Genomic DNA, 14,048 nt, shown 5'->3' with positions numbered 1-14,048 from the left:
GGGTGTCTTGTGAACACATGGCTGTGGACATGTCATTCCACGGGCCCCTACCCGTGATAAGTAGCAATGTCACGAGTCGTGGGGAATAAAAGTCGATGGTGGTAAAAGGAAAAAATCACTTATCTAATTGAACTTGATGGGAAAGAGCAAGTCCACGAGAAAGGAGAGCAGTTCTATATCAACAACGAAGGAGAGCAGGTTCGTGGGAAAGGAAATAAGGATGTCTACGGAGAAGGTGTTATAGCATTGCATCCATTGTTACTCCAAAAGAGAAAAGCCGAGAGAAATGGAGACACGAACATTGAATTCTGGATAAAATGCAATCACAATTTGTAATGACGAATCAAAAGTACCTACAACTTGCACAAACATGCAACTAATTAAACAAAGCTCCGTGGATAATTCTCAAAGGCCAGGCTCCACTTGCAACCTTTTTTTTAAAAGAAAGAAGCCACATTCAGTAAGAGAGGAAACATATTTCAAAGCATAGAGTCCGTGGGAAATATAAGAATATCCATAGGAAATTAAAGGACAGAAAAGCCATTCAACGTGGGAACCATTGCTGTCGGAGAAGCACTACTGCGGAAGACAAAAAGAGAGAGAGTAAACCCTAACCATTTCTTTTAGTTACATTAAAGGACAAAACAAGAGACCGTTGTTATGGAGTCTGCAGGGAAAAGAAAGTAGTGGAAAAATTAGTTGAAGGCAAATATGGAAAAGAATGCTAGAGTATTGGCTTCTGGAGTTCGAGTTGCAGGGCCGATAGCATCCAGCAGCAAGAAGTAGAAAGTGAAGGCCGACTTGTCACACCTCACAGTTTAGTTTGAAGGGTTGAATGGCAGTGAGTGTCAAAAATGGTGGCAGGAGACAAATTCTGATACGAGCACAAGTACATTGGGCAATACAACTTCCAGTATTTTCTATTTGGCTATTTGAATCGATCTTAAGAACTATGATAGAAATGTACAACAAGAACAACAGAACAAGTACATTTTTCTACAAGAAGCACCGTATGACAGTCTCTTTCAAACCATGAGATTTCAGTAGGGTTTTTGGCATTCCTGGCCAAGGAGGTCACAAAGTGGAGACCAAGAATCACAAGTTGCCACAAGAACATAAGGAATATTGGGTGAAATTGGTGGGCCGCAATCTCACACCAAAGAAAATGGAATTAGTGATGAAGGGTGCCAAGAGCTGAGGACTACAAAGAGATTTTATTCGAGAGGGCCATTGGAGATGTATTATGGACGTAATTAAAAGCAGGTTGACAGGGGCAAGTAGGGCCTCAAATATTGCATTGCCTCATATTACATTCATGAATATCATCATGAATGGTACTGTGTATGATTGGGCCACAGTCCTCACCAACAAGATGGAGGAATTTATGACATTACAACATCTTACATTTTTCATGCCACATCATGCCATCGGCTTGTTTTTGGAAGTAGCCCTTCAAGTTCCAGTTGACGACATTGAAGTTCCATCAAGGGGGAAGTTGGTGCTAGGAGAACCCCTAGTATTCTATTGGAGACATTTAGATACGGGTGGAACCGCGGTCGGTCAGAAGAAAGTATTGTAGGGATTGGAGGCATACGGGGACACGGAAAGCGGAAGGGAGGAAACCACGGAGAGTAGTGGGCCCGATTCCAAGGAAGAGAGTACCTTGGTAGAAGTTGGCAATGACGCAGCGATCGAAGGGTCCACATTTTTCACCCCTCTCCAGTTGCCAACTTCGGCACGCTTGATAGCCACTACCTCACTCTTTCCTCTGTTTGGCCAGAGACATGCGCCAATTATCTTGACTCCACCGATGGCCAAGATAGATGTTATGACTCTACAGATAGCCACAACCGATGTGACTCCACAGAATGTTTCACCAGATCTAGTTGCACCAGCAGCGCCAACCGCAAAGATAGTAGAGATGCAAGCACCAGAGCCCGAATCTCAGGTTTGACTCAAGGTGATTGGCTCTGACGCTGTGGTCACCATATCTTCCTCTTTGTTGGCCGAGGCCCATCCAGTACCACCAACACAGCCAGTTGAGAGCATTGAGACGACACATGCAGCACACCTCGAGAAGATTGAGGTGATGGACAAAGCTAGTGCATTCCTACGATAGCGGTTCTGACTCATTCTTGCAGAGGTCAGTCTCTCCATTCAGTTCCCGAGGCATGGAGAGGTATCCCTAGGAGTAGCTGCCATATTAGAGCCATAGGAGGTGGGAATACTACGGTCCGTGGATGCGCTCGGAGAGGAGGCAACACCAGATGTGGACGTGGCTACTACAGAAGAGTCAAAGATGGATACCGATAGGGAGTGGAATATTGGCGATGTGGGAAAAGAGAATAATGGGTCAGATGAGGATAGATGTAAGGCATACATCAAAGTTATGCATATTGTGATGGAGAAAGGATGCATCGTTGCATATCAGGCTTTGTCTTGTAGGGAGTGACATTTGATCCGAGCTTATATTTAGGGGGTTTGTCCTGAGCATTTTCACTCTTGCTTTGAGGCCAGGGAATGGCTAGCAGTGGAAACACCAGAGATGTTGGTTGATTGGGCTACAGAGCCTAAGTTGGGATTGTGCAACACTCCTATGGAGAACCTGGCACATGAGATAGTGGGGTTATATAAAGGTGTCTACTATGCTCATAGGTGTGCAAAGGCGGACAAGGCATCAGAAAGGATTGCAACTGAGAGGTCTGTGATAGTTGAGAGGGAAACTAGGGAGAAGTTAGCTACTGAATTGGTTAGTGCAGCCGAGCGCGCAACGCTTTTGTGAGATAAGGAGAACGCCTATGCCATGGACACAACACTTCCCCTGAAGGAGGCAATGGAGGTTAACACATGGATGTAGAAAGATTTACGCATCTGCACTGATCAAGTTTATGAGTTGCGCTGACAACAGAACACTTTAGGGGCGCAACCTCCTCCCTAGTCTATATTGTTTCTATGTTGTATGTTGCTATCTCCTACTTTTGTTAGTTTTCAGTTGCCAAGAGATGTTTTTTTTTTGGGGGGGGGGGGGGATCTGTTGTCCGGCAAAAAGGGTAGTTAGACAGTTACCGGTGCAAACACGGTTGTGTCATTTCATTGGCACCGTTTCGAACATTATAAATGTCATGAATGCTTATGTATTTTGGCATCATTATCATTATCATTGTATGAAATATCATTGTTGTGTACGGAAAGCATTTGATAAATGAATAATATTTTGCATTGATTATATGTTTCTTTCATGTTCACCTACGGGCTGAACATCCACAACCTCAGTTTGAAATTCTCCTTCCTCCAAGGGGTTGCATTGCACCTCCTTGCTTACCTCCTTGAGGATAGTATTATCTATTCGATCATTGTCCTCTTGGTTAAACTGACCATCCTTATCCCCCCTAAATAGGGATTGATCATGGTTCGTCACTGAGGCCTCCCCCTAACCCAAATTTGGGGTGCACCCACGTCCTTTATGGCTTCCTTCTCTTTGCCACCATCATGTTTATGGAGGCCCGCTTTGCATTCTGAGACCACATGACCATACTGCCTATATTTTTGGCAGTATAGGTCAGCATTTTCATAACTGATAGCTTGCTTCCGTGTTCCCCATTTCGAGTTCAAGACAATACTACATGGGAGGGTATTGTTGACAGCCACTTTCACGCAAAGCTTGGCAAATCCCAACCGAGACTTGTTTTGGGTAACAACATCCACTTTGATGAAATGACTGAAGGAGTCCCCAACCCATTGAAAGATTTTATCATCCCAAAATTCCAACAACAGGCCTAGAAGGCGAACCCATACCAGAGCCATTCTCTGCAGATCCACAGCAGGATTAAATCTAGTTTTCCATCTAGCCACAACCAGATTGTGTTTTCCCAGTCTCTAGGAACGCGTCAAAATCTAGTTTCTATCTTCGTCATTTGTAAATTTAAATAGGAACAGTGCCCCCGCCATGGCCGTAACCATAACAAAGCCTTTCAACTTCCACCTATTAGAGACCCATTTCCTCACCATGTCTGTGGTGGGTTTGTAGGATAAAAATCTACCAACAAGGCTCAGTGAGAAGCCTTTTGAAACGTTTTCAACAACTGTGTTTGGCAGGGAAATCTTTGGACCCATGGAAGCCTTTCGAAATGTTTTCAACAACCAGAGTCCCCATGCAAGACAGTTGGGGTAACATCAGGTGTGGGTAACATTGGGTGTGGGGCCATAATCCATTCGACCCACCAGCACACCTTTCTAGCTCAGTTTAGGGATTGTTGTGCCAAGCTCAATCCCCCAAACCATGGGCTCAAAATGCTGTAAAAATGCCAAATCCACTGGCAGATTCGAGGCGTTGCAAGAAGTCAACCGCCTGCCTCCTAAGGTACTCCCAGTCCCAACATCGAGCCTTGACCCTTTTGACATAACTAACCAGAGGTCAGGGCTGACCGATTGGTGTGGGGGGGGGGTGCAATTTTTCCTGCATAGATGCCACCATTAATAGCCATAATCATGTTGCAGAGCTCCAGAATCAAAGCCTATAATAGATACTAAAGAGCCTAAAAAAAGTGGTCAAACAATGTTGCATGAAGTGACTTTGTCTTTAAACTTTTACACTTTATATACATGTGAAGGGTGGGTTTAAATAAGTTTGTGAAATATGTCTCAACTTTGACAAGTTTTTTTGTGTGTTTGTACTTTGATGTGCTTTTGCATGTTTGAACTTTGCATTCACACTTTGTAAAGAGTGTTTTGACTTTGATAACGACTTGTTAACATTGCAAATGTTTGAACTACAATTCACATTGACATTATGGATTTTCTTAACTTTATGTTCTATGAATTAGCTTGACATTCACTTTTTTTGATGTGTTTTATGTATGTCATCACTGAGAAAACCTTATTTGCAACGTGTTTTATATCTTTGGCATTTTCTTTATCTGTGGTTTTGTTATTTCATGTGATGTATGTTTGGAATGAACTTTCAATTTGTTTGATTCTGTGTTTGTTTGTTTTAAAGTTAAGTTTGGTATGTACTTTGTGTGGTGCTTGTTTGAACTAAATTTTGCATTTATTGTGCGTGTGCATGTTGGAAAGAACTTTGACATTATTCTTAGTTATCATGTTGTGTGGAGTGTACAAATCAACTTTGATTTGAACTTGGTGTGTACACAAAATTGTAATAATGCATTCATTGTCTAGTGCTTGTGTACATTTGAAATCTGACTCTGTAGTGTGTTTGAACTGTGGTATTCACTTTGTTATTGTTGTTGTGTGTGTTTAAAATAAATTCAGTATTCACTTTGGATTGCACTTCTGCCTTATATTTGTCATATTTTACTTTGTATGGTGTGTTTGAACTTTGATATTCACTTTACGGTCGTTGTTTATGTTTAAAATAAATTCAGCATTCACTTTGGATTGCATTTAGGACACATGCAGGTCAAACATTGCCTTGTGCATAAGCGTTTTCGTATTCTAACTTGTGCTTTAGTTGAACTGCCACTATTCTAGCTCTGTCTACTTGTCTAGGCAACATGTTTTGCACTTTATCGAAATCCCTGAGTAAATTGATAATTGTACCATCTCCATATTGTGCCCTTTTGTGTCCTAGTTGTCAAATTTGTGCGAAAGCAATTCAGAGTTCGACAACTCTTTCTTCTAAGGTGGTCAAGTCATGAACAAAATCCTTACGTTTATTGCGTTGCATGTTGTATGGAGAAGCAAAAGAAGGGACTATACCATATGTCACAAAATCTATACATCGTGTGCAAATAGCTTCACCTATTGAAATTGTTTTCATGTTAATTGGAATAGTTATCAAAGACAATTATTATTTCACAGAGCGTGCATGATTGGGCAGGCACATCATTAATACTTCGCAGATATGGCTCAATGGATTTGTCAACTGCATTGTTAGTGGTACTTACATGTGCATCTCTAACAAGGTAGTGAAGCCACATCGGCCTACGAAAGGTGGCTTTCCTTTTGCCTTGTGTGGGGGAGTGTAATTGATCTACAATTTCGCTGGCTACAATAGCATGGTCATTTGGTATTTGTGATTTGTTTATATCCTTGTTGCAGAATTTAGTTTTTAACAGTCATAATGAATGATGTGCATTAGTCTTTCTCGTGGGCAATTTTGGAATTTGTGTTGTGGGCATGCTTAGTAAATTGTTGTTGTCTGTGCCTTGTAATGCATATGCATTTGTCACTATGTGGTGAAGTGTAGACTGGCTTGTATGTATGCCGTTAGAATGACTTATGTCTGATCGTAATGGCTTGTAATGACAATGACCTGAGCTATTGTTCAAATAGATTAAATTAATCGATCTCTTCAGTTCTGGGCAATTGCAGTATATGTGAGGTTGTGGTTGTGGAGATGCTGACCATACATATATAGTTAGCTGGAATATGTAAGATAACCACAATAAACAAAATTCAGATCCTTCAAAACCACTTGCAGAGTATGGAATCCCAATCTTAGATATCATTGTTCATATTTGTACAAGAGCACTATCTGTTGTAGAAGGATGCTGTAGTGATCTGAAGCATGACAATGCAACGATATCTCACACTTTATTGCATTAGCCAATGATTGAGCTGTGGATAATCATGCAGTCCCTACCTTTGGCAAGGGCAGAGCAGAGTACATTGTTTTCGTGAGGGATAATGGCAATGGGTTAGGTTGTTTGAAAGGAAAAAGAGTTAAAGATTTGGCAATGGGGAAGCATACTTTTAGAATCGATATTGCAGTGCTTTTAGGAGGGGACAGTCATGCTATAAGCATGGACAATACATTGCTTTCAAGTGGACAATCATGCTATGAGCATGATGGCAATTGAAAGACAACCATCAAAAGGGGCTTTCAGTGTGTATAGTAATAGACTAATAGTCCAAGGATGACAATTGTTTTCCAAAGATCTTTAGGGGTAAGAATGCAAAAATCAATTCATCTCAAGACATCTAAACTATGGTAAAGGAAGAATATTCAATAAAAGGACATAAAGGACAATGATGGAATTTGATCATAAGGGAAGACAGCAATATGAAGCTCTTTTTATGATTGATTCGTCATGTTGTATATTTTAAAGATTATGGATGCCATAATTGCTGCCTTGCAGAGACAGAAGAATGTAGCATGTGATACATAGAAAATTAAAATAGTTGCACTAGTAGCAGGAGCAAAGCATTATCAAGAGCAGGTTGGGAAGTACAAGGTACTTGCCTTCTCCATCAGCCATTATAAATTCAAGCAGCCAAGCAGCCACACAGAAAGCTTAAGGCAACCATCATAGACAATATAAAACACAAATCCGACTTGAGGAAATAGATTCATAAAATATAGCACAGGAAGGCATATGCAAGCTATAAATTAAAGATGGAATTGCTTTAAAAAATACACATGCATATGAAATAATTAAATAGTTCAATATTTACATAAGACTTATTGCAAAGATAATAAAAAAACAACTAATCCATTTTTCATAGTCCCATTATAACTATAGTCAATAGGGATTGTCATCAAGAACAACTAACCAATTCATTCATTTTTAGTAGTTCCATTATGAATGCAGTCAAATGGCATTGTCCTATAGTTACTATATTTGTATACAAACTATCCATATTTGCATTCCTGATGAAGACTAAGTCAAAAGGCACTACATTTGTGATGAAGAGAGTCATGCAGTACAAAGTAGCTTAAATTTGACTTTCAAATAGACCAACAAGAGAAATTGAGGTCAGAGAACGGGTATATGAAGGTGTTGACTAGCCAATCATTCTCGAATATGCACATTTTACAGAGATACAAAGGCAAGAAAGGCCAGGGCTATTACTGTTCATTCCTTTATTTGCTGCAATGGGACTTTGCTCTTGAACTTTTTTCAAATTAGATAAATCTATTATGCTCTGTATATATGATATCTCTAAACAACAAATTAAAACACACTTTGTGCTCTTGACTATTCCATCAATTTTGCAATGAGCATCAATCAGACAGCTTTAAGTGACAACATTAGGAGCTTTCATCTAGCATCTTACTCGTGAGTGAATCTGCTACAGAAAGATTTCTTGTCTTACACACCATTATATATGTATATCAATTTTGAAACAATCATCAATCACACAACTTTAAGTGACATCAAAAGACCAAATTTATCATTTGTACAAGCAGGTTGCAATTGAGGTGTTATCTTTGAGATATGCAACGGTGGATCCTTAGGTTTTGTATGCAAAGCTAGGCCCTACAACAAGACCTGCAGAAAATCGGAGATGAGATAACGAATAAATACCGGCTCGAGCTTTATTTTGTCACTTTGATCCCTTCTCTAATCAAGGTGGTCTAGGTCTCTCCTTTTTTCTAGCCTCTTCTGACTCGCTAGCCCAGGGATTAAAGAAGACTATTGGAGATTCAGTCATATCATATTACGTGGTAATAGCGATGCATGTTGGCTCAACCGACATCTATTACTCGACCGGGTCGAGCACATAAATGGAATGACCGGTCATCTCTCTAGCCCTACTCAAACATCAATCGAGCACATCAACTATTGTAGTTCTGGCCGAGTGGAGAAATCTCTTCTATCGAGTGCCACAGAACCCTACTGGGAAATATCTTGGGTGGCAATACTAGTGTCGTGTGGAAAGGAAGTCTGAGCCTGATAATCCCTATTCTCAAGTATTCCAAAATGATTTCTACATTTCTTTCATGCACCCTTGGGCGACATTAGGACATTGACGATAGGGCGGATGGCTATTGGAAGGGAGAGGTAGAGGTATTGACTTGAGGGCTGGTTGGGATGGGTGGTCCCCGGGGTGAAGTGATTTAGAATAATGGTCAGCGTCAAGTCCGGCCTCGCTCGGTTTCAGGTCCACCAGCATTAGCATAGACTGATCGAGATCGAGATTCAAAGTCCCTAGTTTAAGATTTAGGGCCCAAAAGAATATATATATATATATACCATCTACAGTTTACCTTGTTGAATCAGAACAAAACTAATACCATCTATCCAAGACATTTTCCAAGATCTGTGTCACATATCTTGTTATTTCTGATTAGTTTTATGTGACAACAGATTTAAAAGCTTTTCATTAGTAACATATTGTTTGTTTATCCAGATATCACTATGAATGTGTTTTGTCATATGAAATTTCTTGATTTTGTGAGCTACGTCATAAGTGAAACTGCATCCATTCTAAAGGGATCTTGAGCATAATTTAGGTTGTTTGCTATATATATAGCTCTTAGGCTTGGATTCATGGATGTACTTTTCTGGTTCTTTAAATTGTTGACTCCGGGGAGCATAGTTATCACCCTGCTGCCATAATGGCAGTGTTCATGGGGATCTTAGGCGGACTGCTCAATATTGTTATGGCAGGGACTAATGTTTTCACCAGACTTCAAGATTAAATCGTGCCTCCAGAGTGACATAAATGGAAAACAATCCCACACAATCACACACTGTTTACCATTCTCAATTCAACATAATTAGTTTCCTCAAATTTACAGCATTCTCATTGGTCAGCTCAAAATCAGCTCAAAAAAGTCGTGTTCTCGGCAGCGGATTTTACATGGCTTCTGCATTCCCTAACATTGGTGTTGTCGACATGTATTTTCCTTCCTTCAGTGGCTTCTTCATGATCTCTCAAGATTGGTGTTATTAGCTTGGGTTTCCTTATTACAAGTCTGTCTGCTTTAGATTAGCGGGTATGGCTTTCTGGCTTTTCCTCTCCAATGTACTTCGTTTTCTTTTATTTCCTCTGTTGCACAATAGCCTCTCTTCCTCAGTGATTCTAGGGTTATCATTTCTAATTTGACTTTCTCTAAGGAGCTATGGCCGCCTAGGGTTTGCAATTAGTATGGAGGTTATTTGTACAATTCTCATGTAAAGTTTTCTTTCTTTTTAGATACGACTGAAGCTTTTAGCCTTGCATGTCCTCTTTCACTCACTCTTAGGATAGAGTCATTGCTTTATAAAATCCATACAGTTTCATCTTGTGTAAATCATTGATGCTACAAATTTATTGAGGCTGCAAGTTGATTCACTTGGGCTTGGTTATCCCCATTCGGCCGACATTTGTTTTAAAACTAAACAAACTAAACCCAATCTCTGTACAAATGTTGCTTCAATCAACACACAATAAACGAAAAGTTGTGGATAGCAAACAAGCGATGACAAAAAGTCATTTTTCTTCAAATGTCTACCTAAAATACAAATTAAAAATTTGTTTTTGAGAATCTAAAGATTTTAATAAATAAGTCCATTGAGATTAAAGCAACTGATTTACCTCAAGGTTCGACATGGATTGTTCCTTTCTATGATGATGCTGATAGAAAAACTAGACAGAGTTTACAGGAATTGCTGCCAGGAAACATATAGCATGGTGCATGGAATAGCTTCACTTAAATTGCTATCAACTGTAGCGATACTACCAAGTATGAAGAGATAAGAGGAGAGTGTGCATTGCAGCTAAGCACAAACTTTAAACATATCATAAACAGTCACAATATATCCAATCAAGATGGAAGAAAAAAGAAAACACTCAGAATTACCAAAGCTTTGCTGAGAGAAAACTTTGAAATTAGTTCACTAAATTTGTTTACAATGTTAAGAAAACATAGGTTTTAAAGAAAATAAAACAACTAGTCTCTATTTGGTTCACCTAAATGCCATTAAGGTATCAATAAATGCATTAAAAGAAAAACTCTTCAAGCATGATACACAAGCCATACATGGGTTAATGTTTAGAAAGGCACACCCAAAACTTACAGCAGTTACAAGAAAACAGAACTTGAGAAATGTTAATGATGGGATGGGTGCTACCATACAAGAAAACTGATTGAAAGGCAAGCAATTCCAATGCTGTTGAATAGAGACTAGTCAAATTTTGACAAGGATCTATTAAAATTATTACTAGTGCTTCAATTGATTCACAACAAACTAAAATGAATTTTGTTGCTTCGCTTAATTCACAACGGATTTGAGCTTTGTAAGCCATAAAATCAAACTCAATATAGAAGCCTAACTGTCATCTCCTCCTCTATTCCACTGGTTGAAAAATCTAGGAGGCATCTAGTAATTATATGCCCATAGAAAAACTCGTATTACAAATCTTTCTCTTAATTAATTGAAGTTCTTCAAATTGAGTGTGTTTTTAATTTCTTTAGAAAGGCACACCCAAAACTTACAGCAGTTACAAGAAAACAAAACTTGAGAAATGTTGATGATGGGATGAGCGCTACCATATAAGAAAACTGATTGAAAAGCAAGCGATTCCAATGCTGTTGGACAGAGACTAGTCAAATTGTGACAAGGATCTATTAAAATTATTACTGGTGCTTCAATTGATTCACAACAAACTAAAATGAATTTTGTTGCTTTGCTTAATTCACAACGGATTTGTGCTTTGTAAGCCATAAAATCAAACTCAATATAGAAGCCTAACTGTCATCTCCTCCTCCATTCCACTGGTTGAAAAATCTAGGAGGCATCTAGTAATTATATGCCCATAGAAAAACTCGTATTACAGATCTTTCTCTTAATTAATTGGAATTCTTCAAATTGAGTGTACTTTTTTATATCTGAATTTGTTTCTTAAGACTTAATCACTTTTGGCTAATTACATATTTCTTTACAACTAATTGAAATTTTTACTATTGAATTTGTCTTTTTCATTTCTTTTATATAGACTGCCAATAAGTACTACAGAACTATTGGCTAATTACAAATTTCTTCACAACTAATTGAATTATTTAGTCTTGAATTTGTCATTTTATTTCTGTTTTATTTAGACAGCCAATAAGTACAATTGGCTTATTGTATAGAGTTGATAATCCTATGATCTTTCGGATTGTTTATAGATTGAAAATTGATTGTTTAGCACTAAAGTATTTTGTAACATTAGCAAGGAAGAATATTTTGGTTAGGCTGCAATTTGAAATAATCAGTTTCGATAATATTTTGGTTTCCTAGCCTGCATGAAGTTTCTAAGTGGTGAATATTGTGCACTTTTATTTTAGTGCATAGACAATTTTGAAGATAAGCTCATCTTCCACTTTCGTTTCCATTTGAAAATTGCTCGTGTCAAGCTTGTACAGTCTCAAAAACTCGTCCTTACTCTTCGCTCAAGCCGTAACAATGCTGATGCATCAAGTGTGGTGGGGGAGGACATCCTATCTACTTCTACTCTGGACATAGGGATTCCCTTGGTTACCGTTTAAATTTCTTGCTTCTTTCTTCTTCTCAAATAATTTCCTATGTATAAAAGTCACAATTTTAATCTTACTTGGTATACTATAATGGATTGATGACTATAAGGGCCACGAATTGTATAATATTTAGGGTTTTTTTCTAGTATTTGGTCTATGGTTCTTGACATAAGTTTGACAACAACCAAGCATAGCATTAATCAATGGAGACTTTGCTCTTATCATGAATAACCTTTGGGTTGGTCCTAGCTTCCTATGGAAGCTAATGGTGTGTCTGGAGGCATAGCTACCTTGTGGAATCTTGGTAAGTACTTGGATAAGGTTATTTCCTTCTCGCATAACTTTCTAGCTATGGAGATTGACAACATCTCCTGGCTTCTTCTCAACATCAATTTGCCTAACTCTTAGGCGGGGAGGTTGTTGACCCAGGAGGATATCACTGAGGTTTTGAACTCTAATGGCAATTTGAAGGCTCTCTGCATGGGTGATTTTAATACTGCCCTCTTCCCCTCTAAGAAGTTAGGGGAGCGATGGATTTTAATGACAGTATATTGGACCTGGCTAATTTTATTAGCAGGAATGACTTCTTGGAGCTTGAGCTCCTTGGCTTTAGGTAAACTTGGTCTAACAACAAATAGGGGCAAGACCTCATCTAGGTCAAGTTGGATAGATTGTTGTGCTCTGTTGGTTAGGATATCTCCTCATCCTCAACCCTTCATGCTCTCCCCTATATAGCCTCAAACTAATCTCCTATTCTCCTGGTCTGGAAGGAAAATATATAGAAAGGAACACGTTCCTTCCATTATGAGATAATGTGGCATTCACACCCTAAACTCAAAGATAAGGTGTTTGAGTGGTGGAATGTTCAAGTAACAAGTATGGCTATGTTTAGGTTGGCTAAGAAATTGGAAAATATAAAAAGGGAAGTTATTGAATGGAGCAAGTCTTCATTTGGGAATATCTTCAAGCAAAAAAAGGTTATTGAAGAAAACCTATACTGTTTATAAAAGATAATGGAAACTGGGGGAGTGAACGTTGATCATTACCTGGAGGAGGAGAGCTAGAGGACAAAATGGAAGGATAATATCAAAAGGGAGGAAATCTTCTGGAAGCAACGCTCGAGAGTCAGTGTCTGCACATAAAAAGAGAAATACTATCACAATCCTTCTAGACGGAAACAACACTTCCATATCCAAACCTAAGGAAATGGGAGGATGGGCTGCTCAATTCTTTGAAGAAAAGTTGGCTAGCCAAAATGTCAACATTGATTTAGAGGTAAGGGACAACCTCATTAACCCCATCCCGACTGTGTTGAATATTAATAATAATGAGAAACTCCTTCAACTTGTCACGGAGGAGGTCAAGGCAACATTCTCTATGAAGGCGTACAAGGCTCCTAGACCTGATTGATTCCCCCCTACATTCTTCCAATGTTTTTGGGAACGTATTAAAGGCAACCTCACCAAAGCTGCAAAAGTCTTTGTTGGAAGTTCTAAGGTAAAAGAAGATAGAGAAGTAGAAGAAAGTCTCAAGATTGCGAGCTTTGAGCTCTGATGTGGCAATTCATTGCACTAGCTACAACTAGGAAGACCTTACAACCTGGCACGTTTGTTTTATCATGAGAGTTGTCTAATCAATCAGTATCTTTTCATGGTTAATATTGGTTCTTTGCTCCTAGATTTGTGTTGGCTTATGTGTGTACTCTTCGCGAGGTGTTAGGAGACTGGAATTGGTTCCTTTCCCCTGCCTACCTTGCATCAATGGGTAAATTCTTGAAAATCCTCAAAAAGATGTACATTGTTCTGGTACATAAAATCCAGGAGCCTAAGTCCCCTGTAGAGTTCAAACCCATAAGCTTGTG

The 14,048-nt window shown here is 39.0% G+C and overlaps 1 long non-coding RNA gene across 7 annotated transcripts in view; it reads left to right on the top strand.

Annotated features, from left to right (window-relative positions):
- LOC149567213 (uncharacterized) overlaps positions 1–14,048 on the top strand; it is a 37,650-nt gene that overhangs the window by 15,683 nt on the left and 7,919 nt on the right. The gene's annotated exons all lie outside the window — the stretch shown is intronic.

This window comes from Cupressus sempervirens, chromosome 3, assembly GCF_028749045.1.
Source record: "Cupressus sempervirens isolate cs-2001-9-10 chromosome 3, ASM2874904v1, whole genome shotgun sequence".
NCBI lineage: Eukaryota > Viridiplantae > Streptophyta > Pinopsida > Cupressales > Cupressaceae > Cupressus > Cupressus sempervirens.
This window is presented reverse-complemented; position numbering and strand designations above follow the sequence as displayed.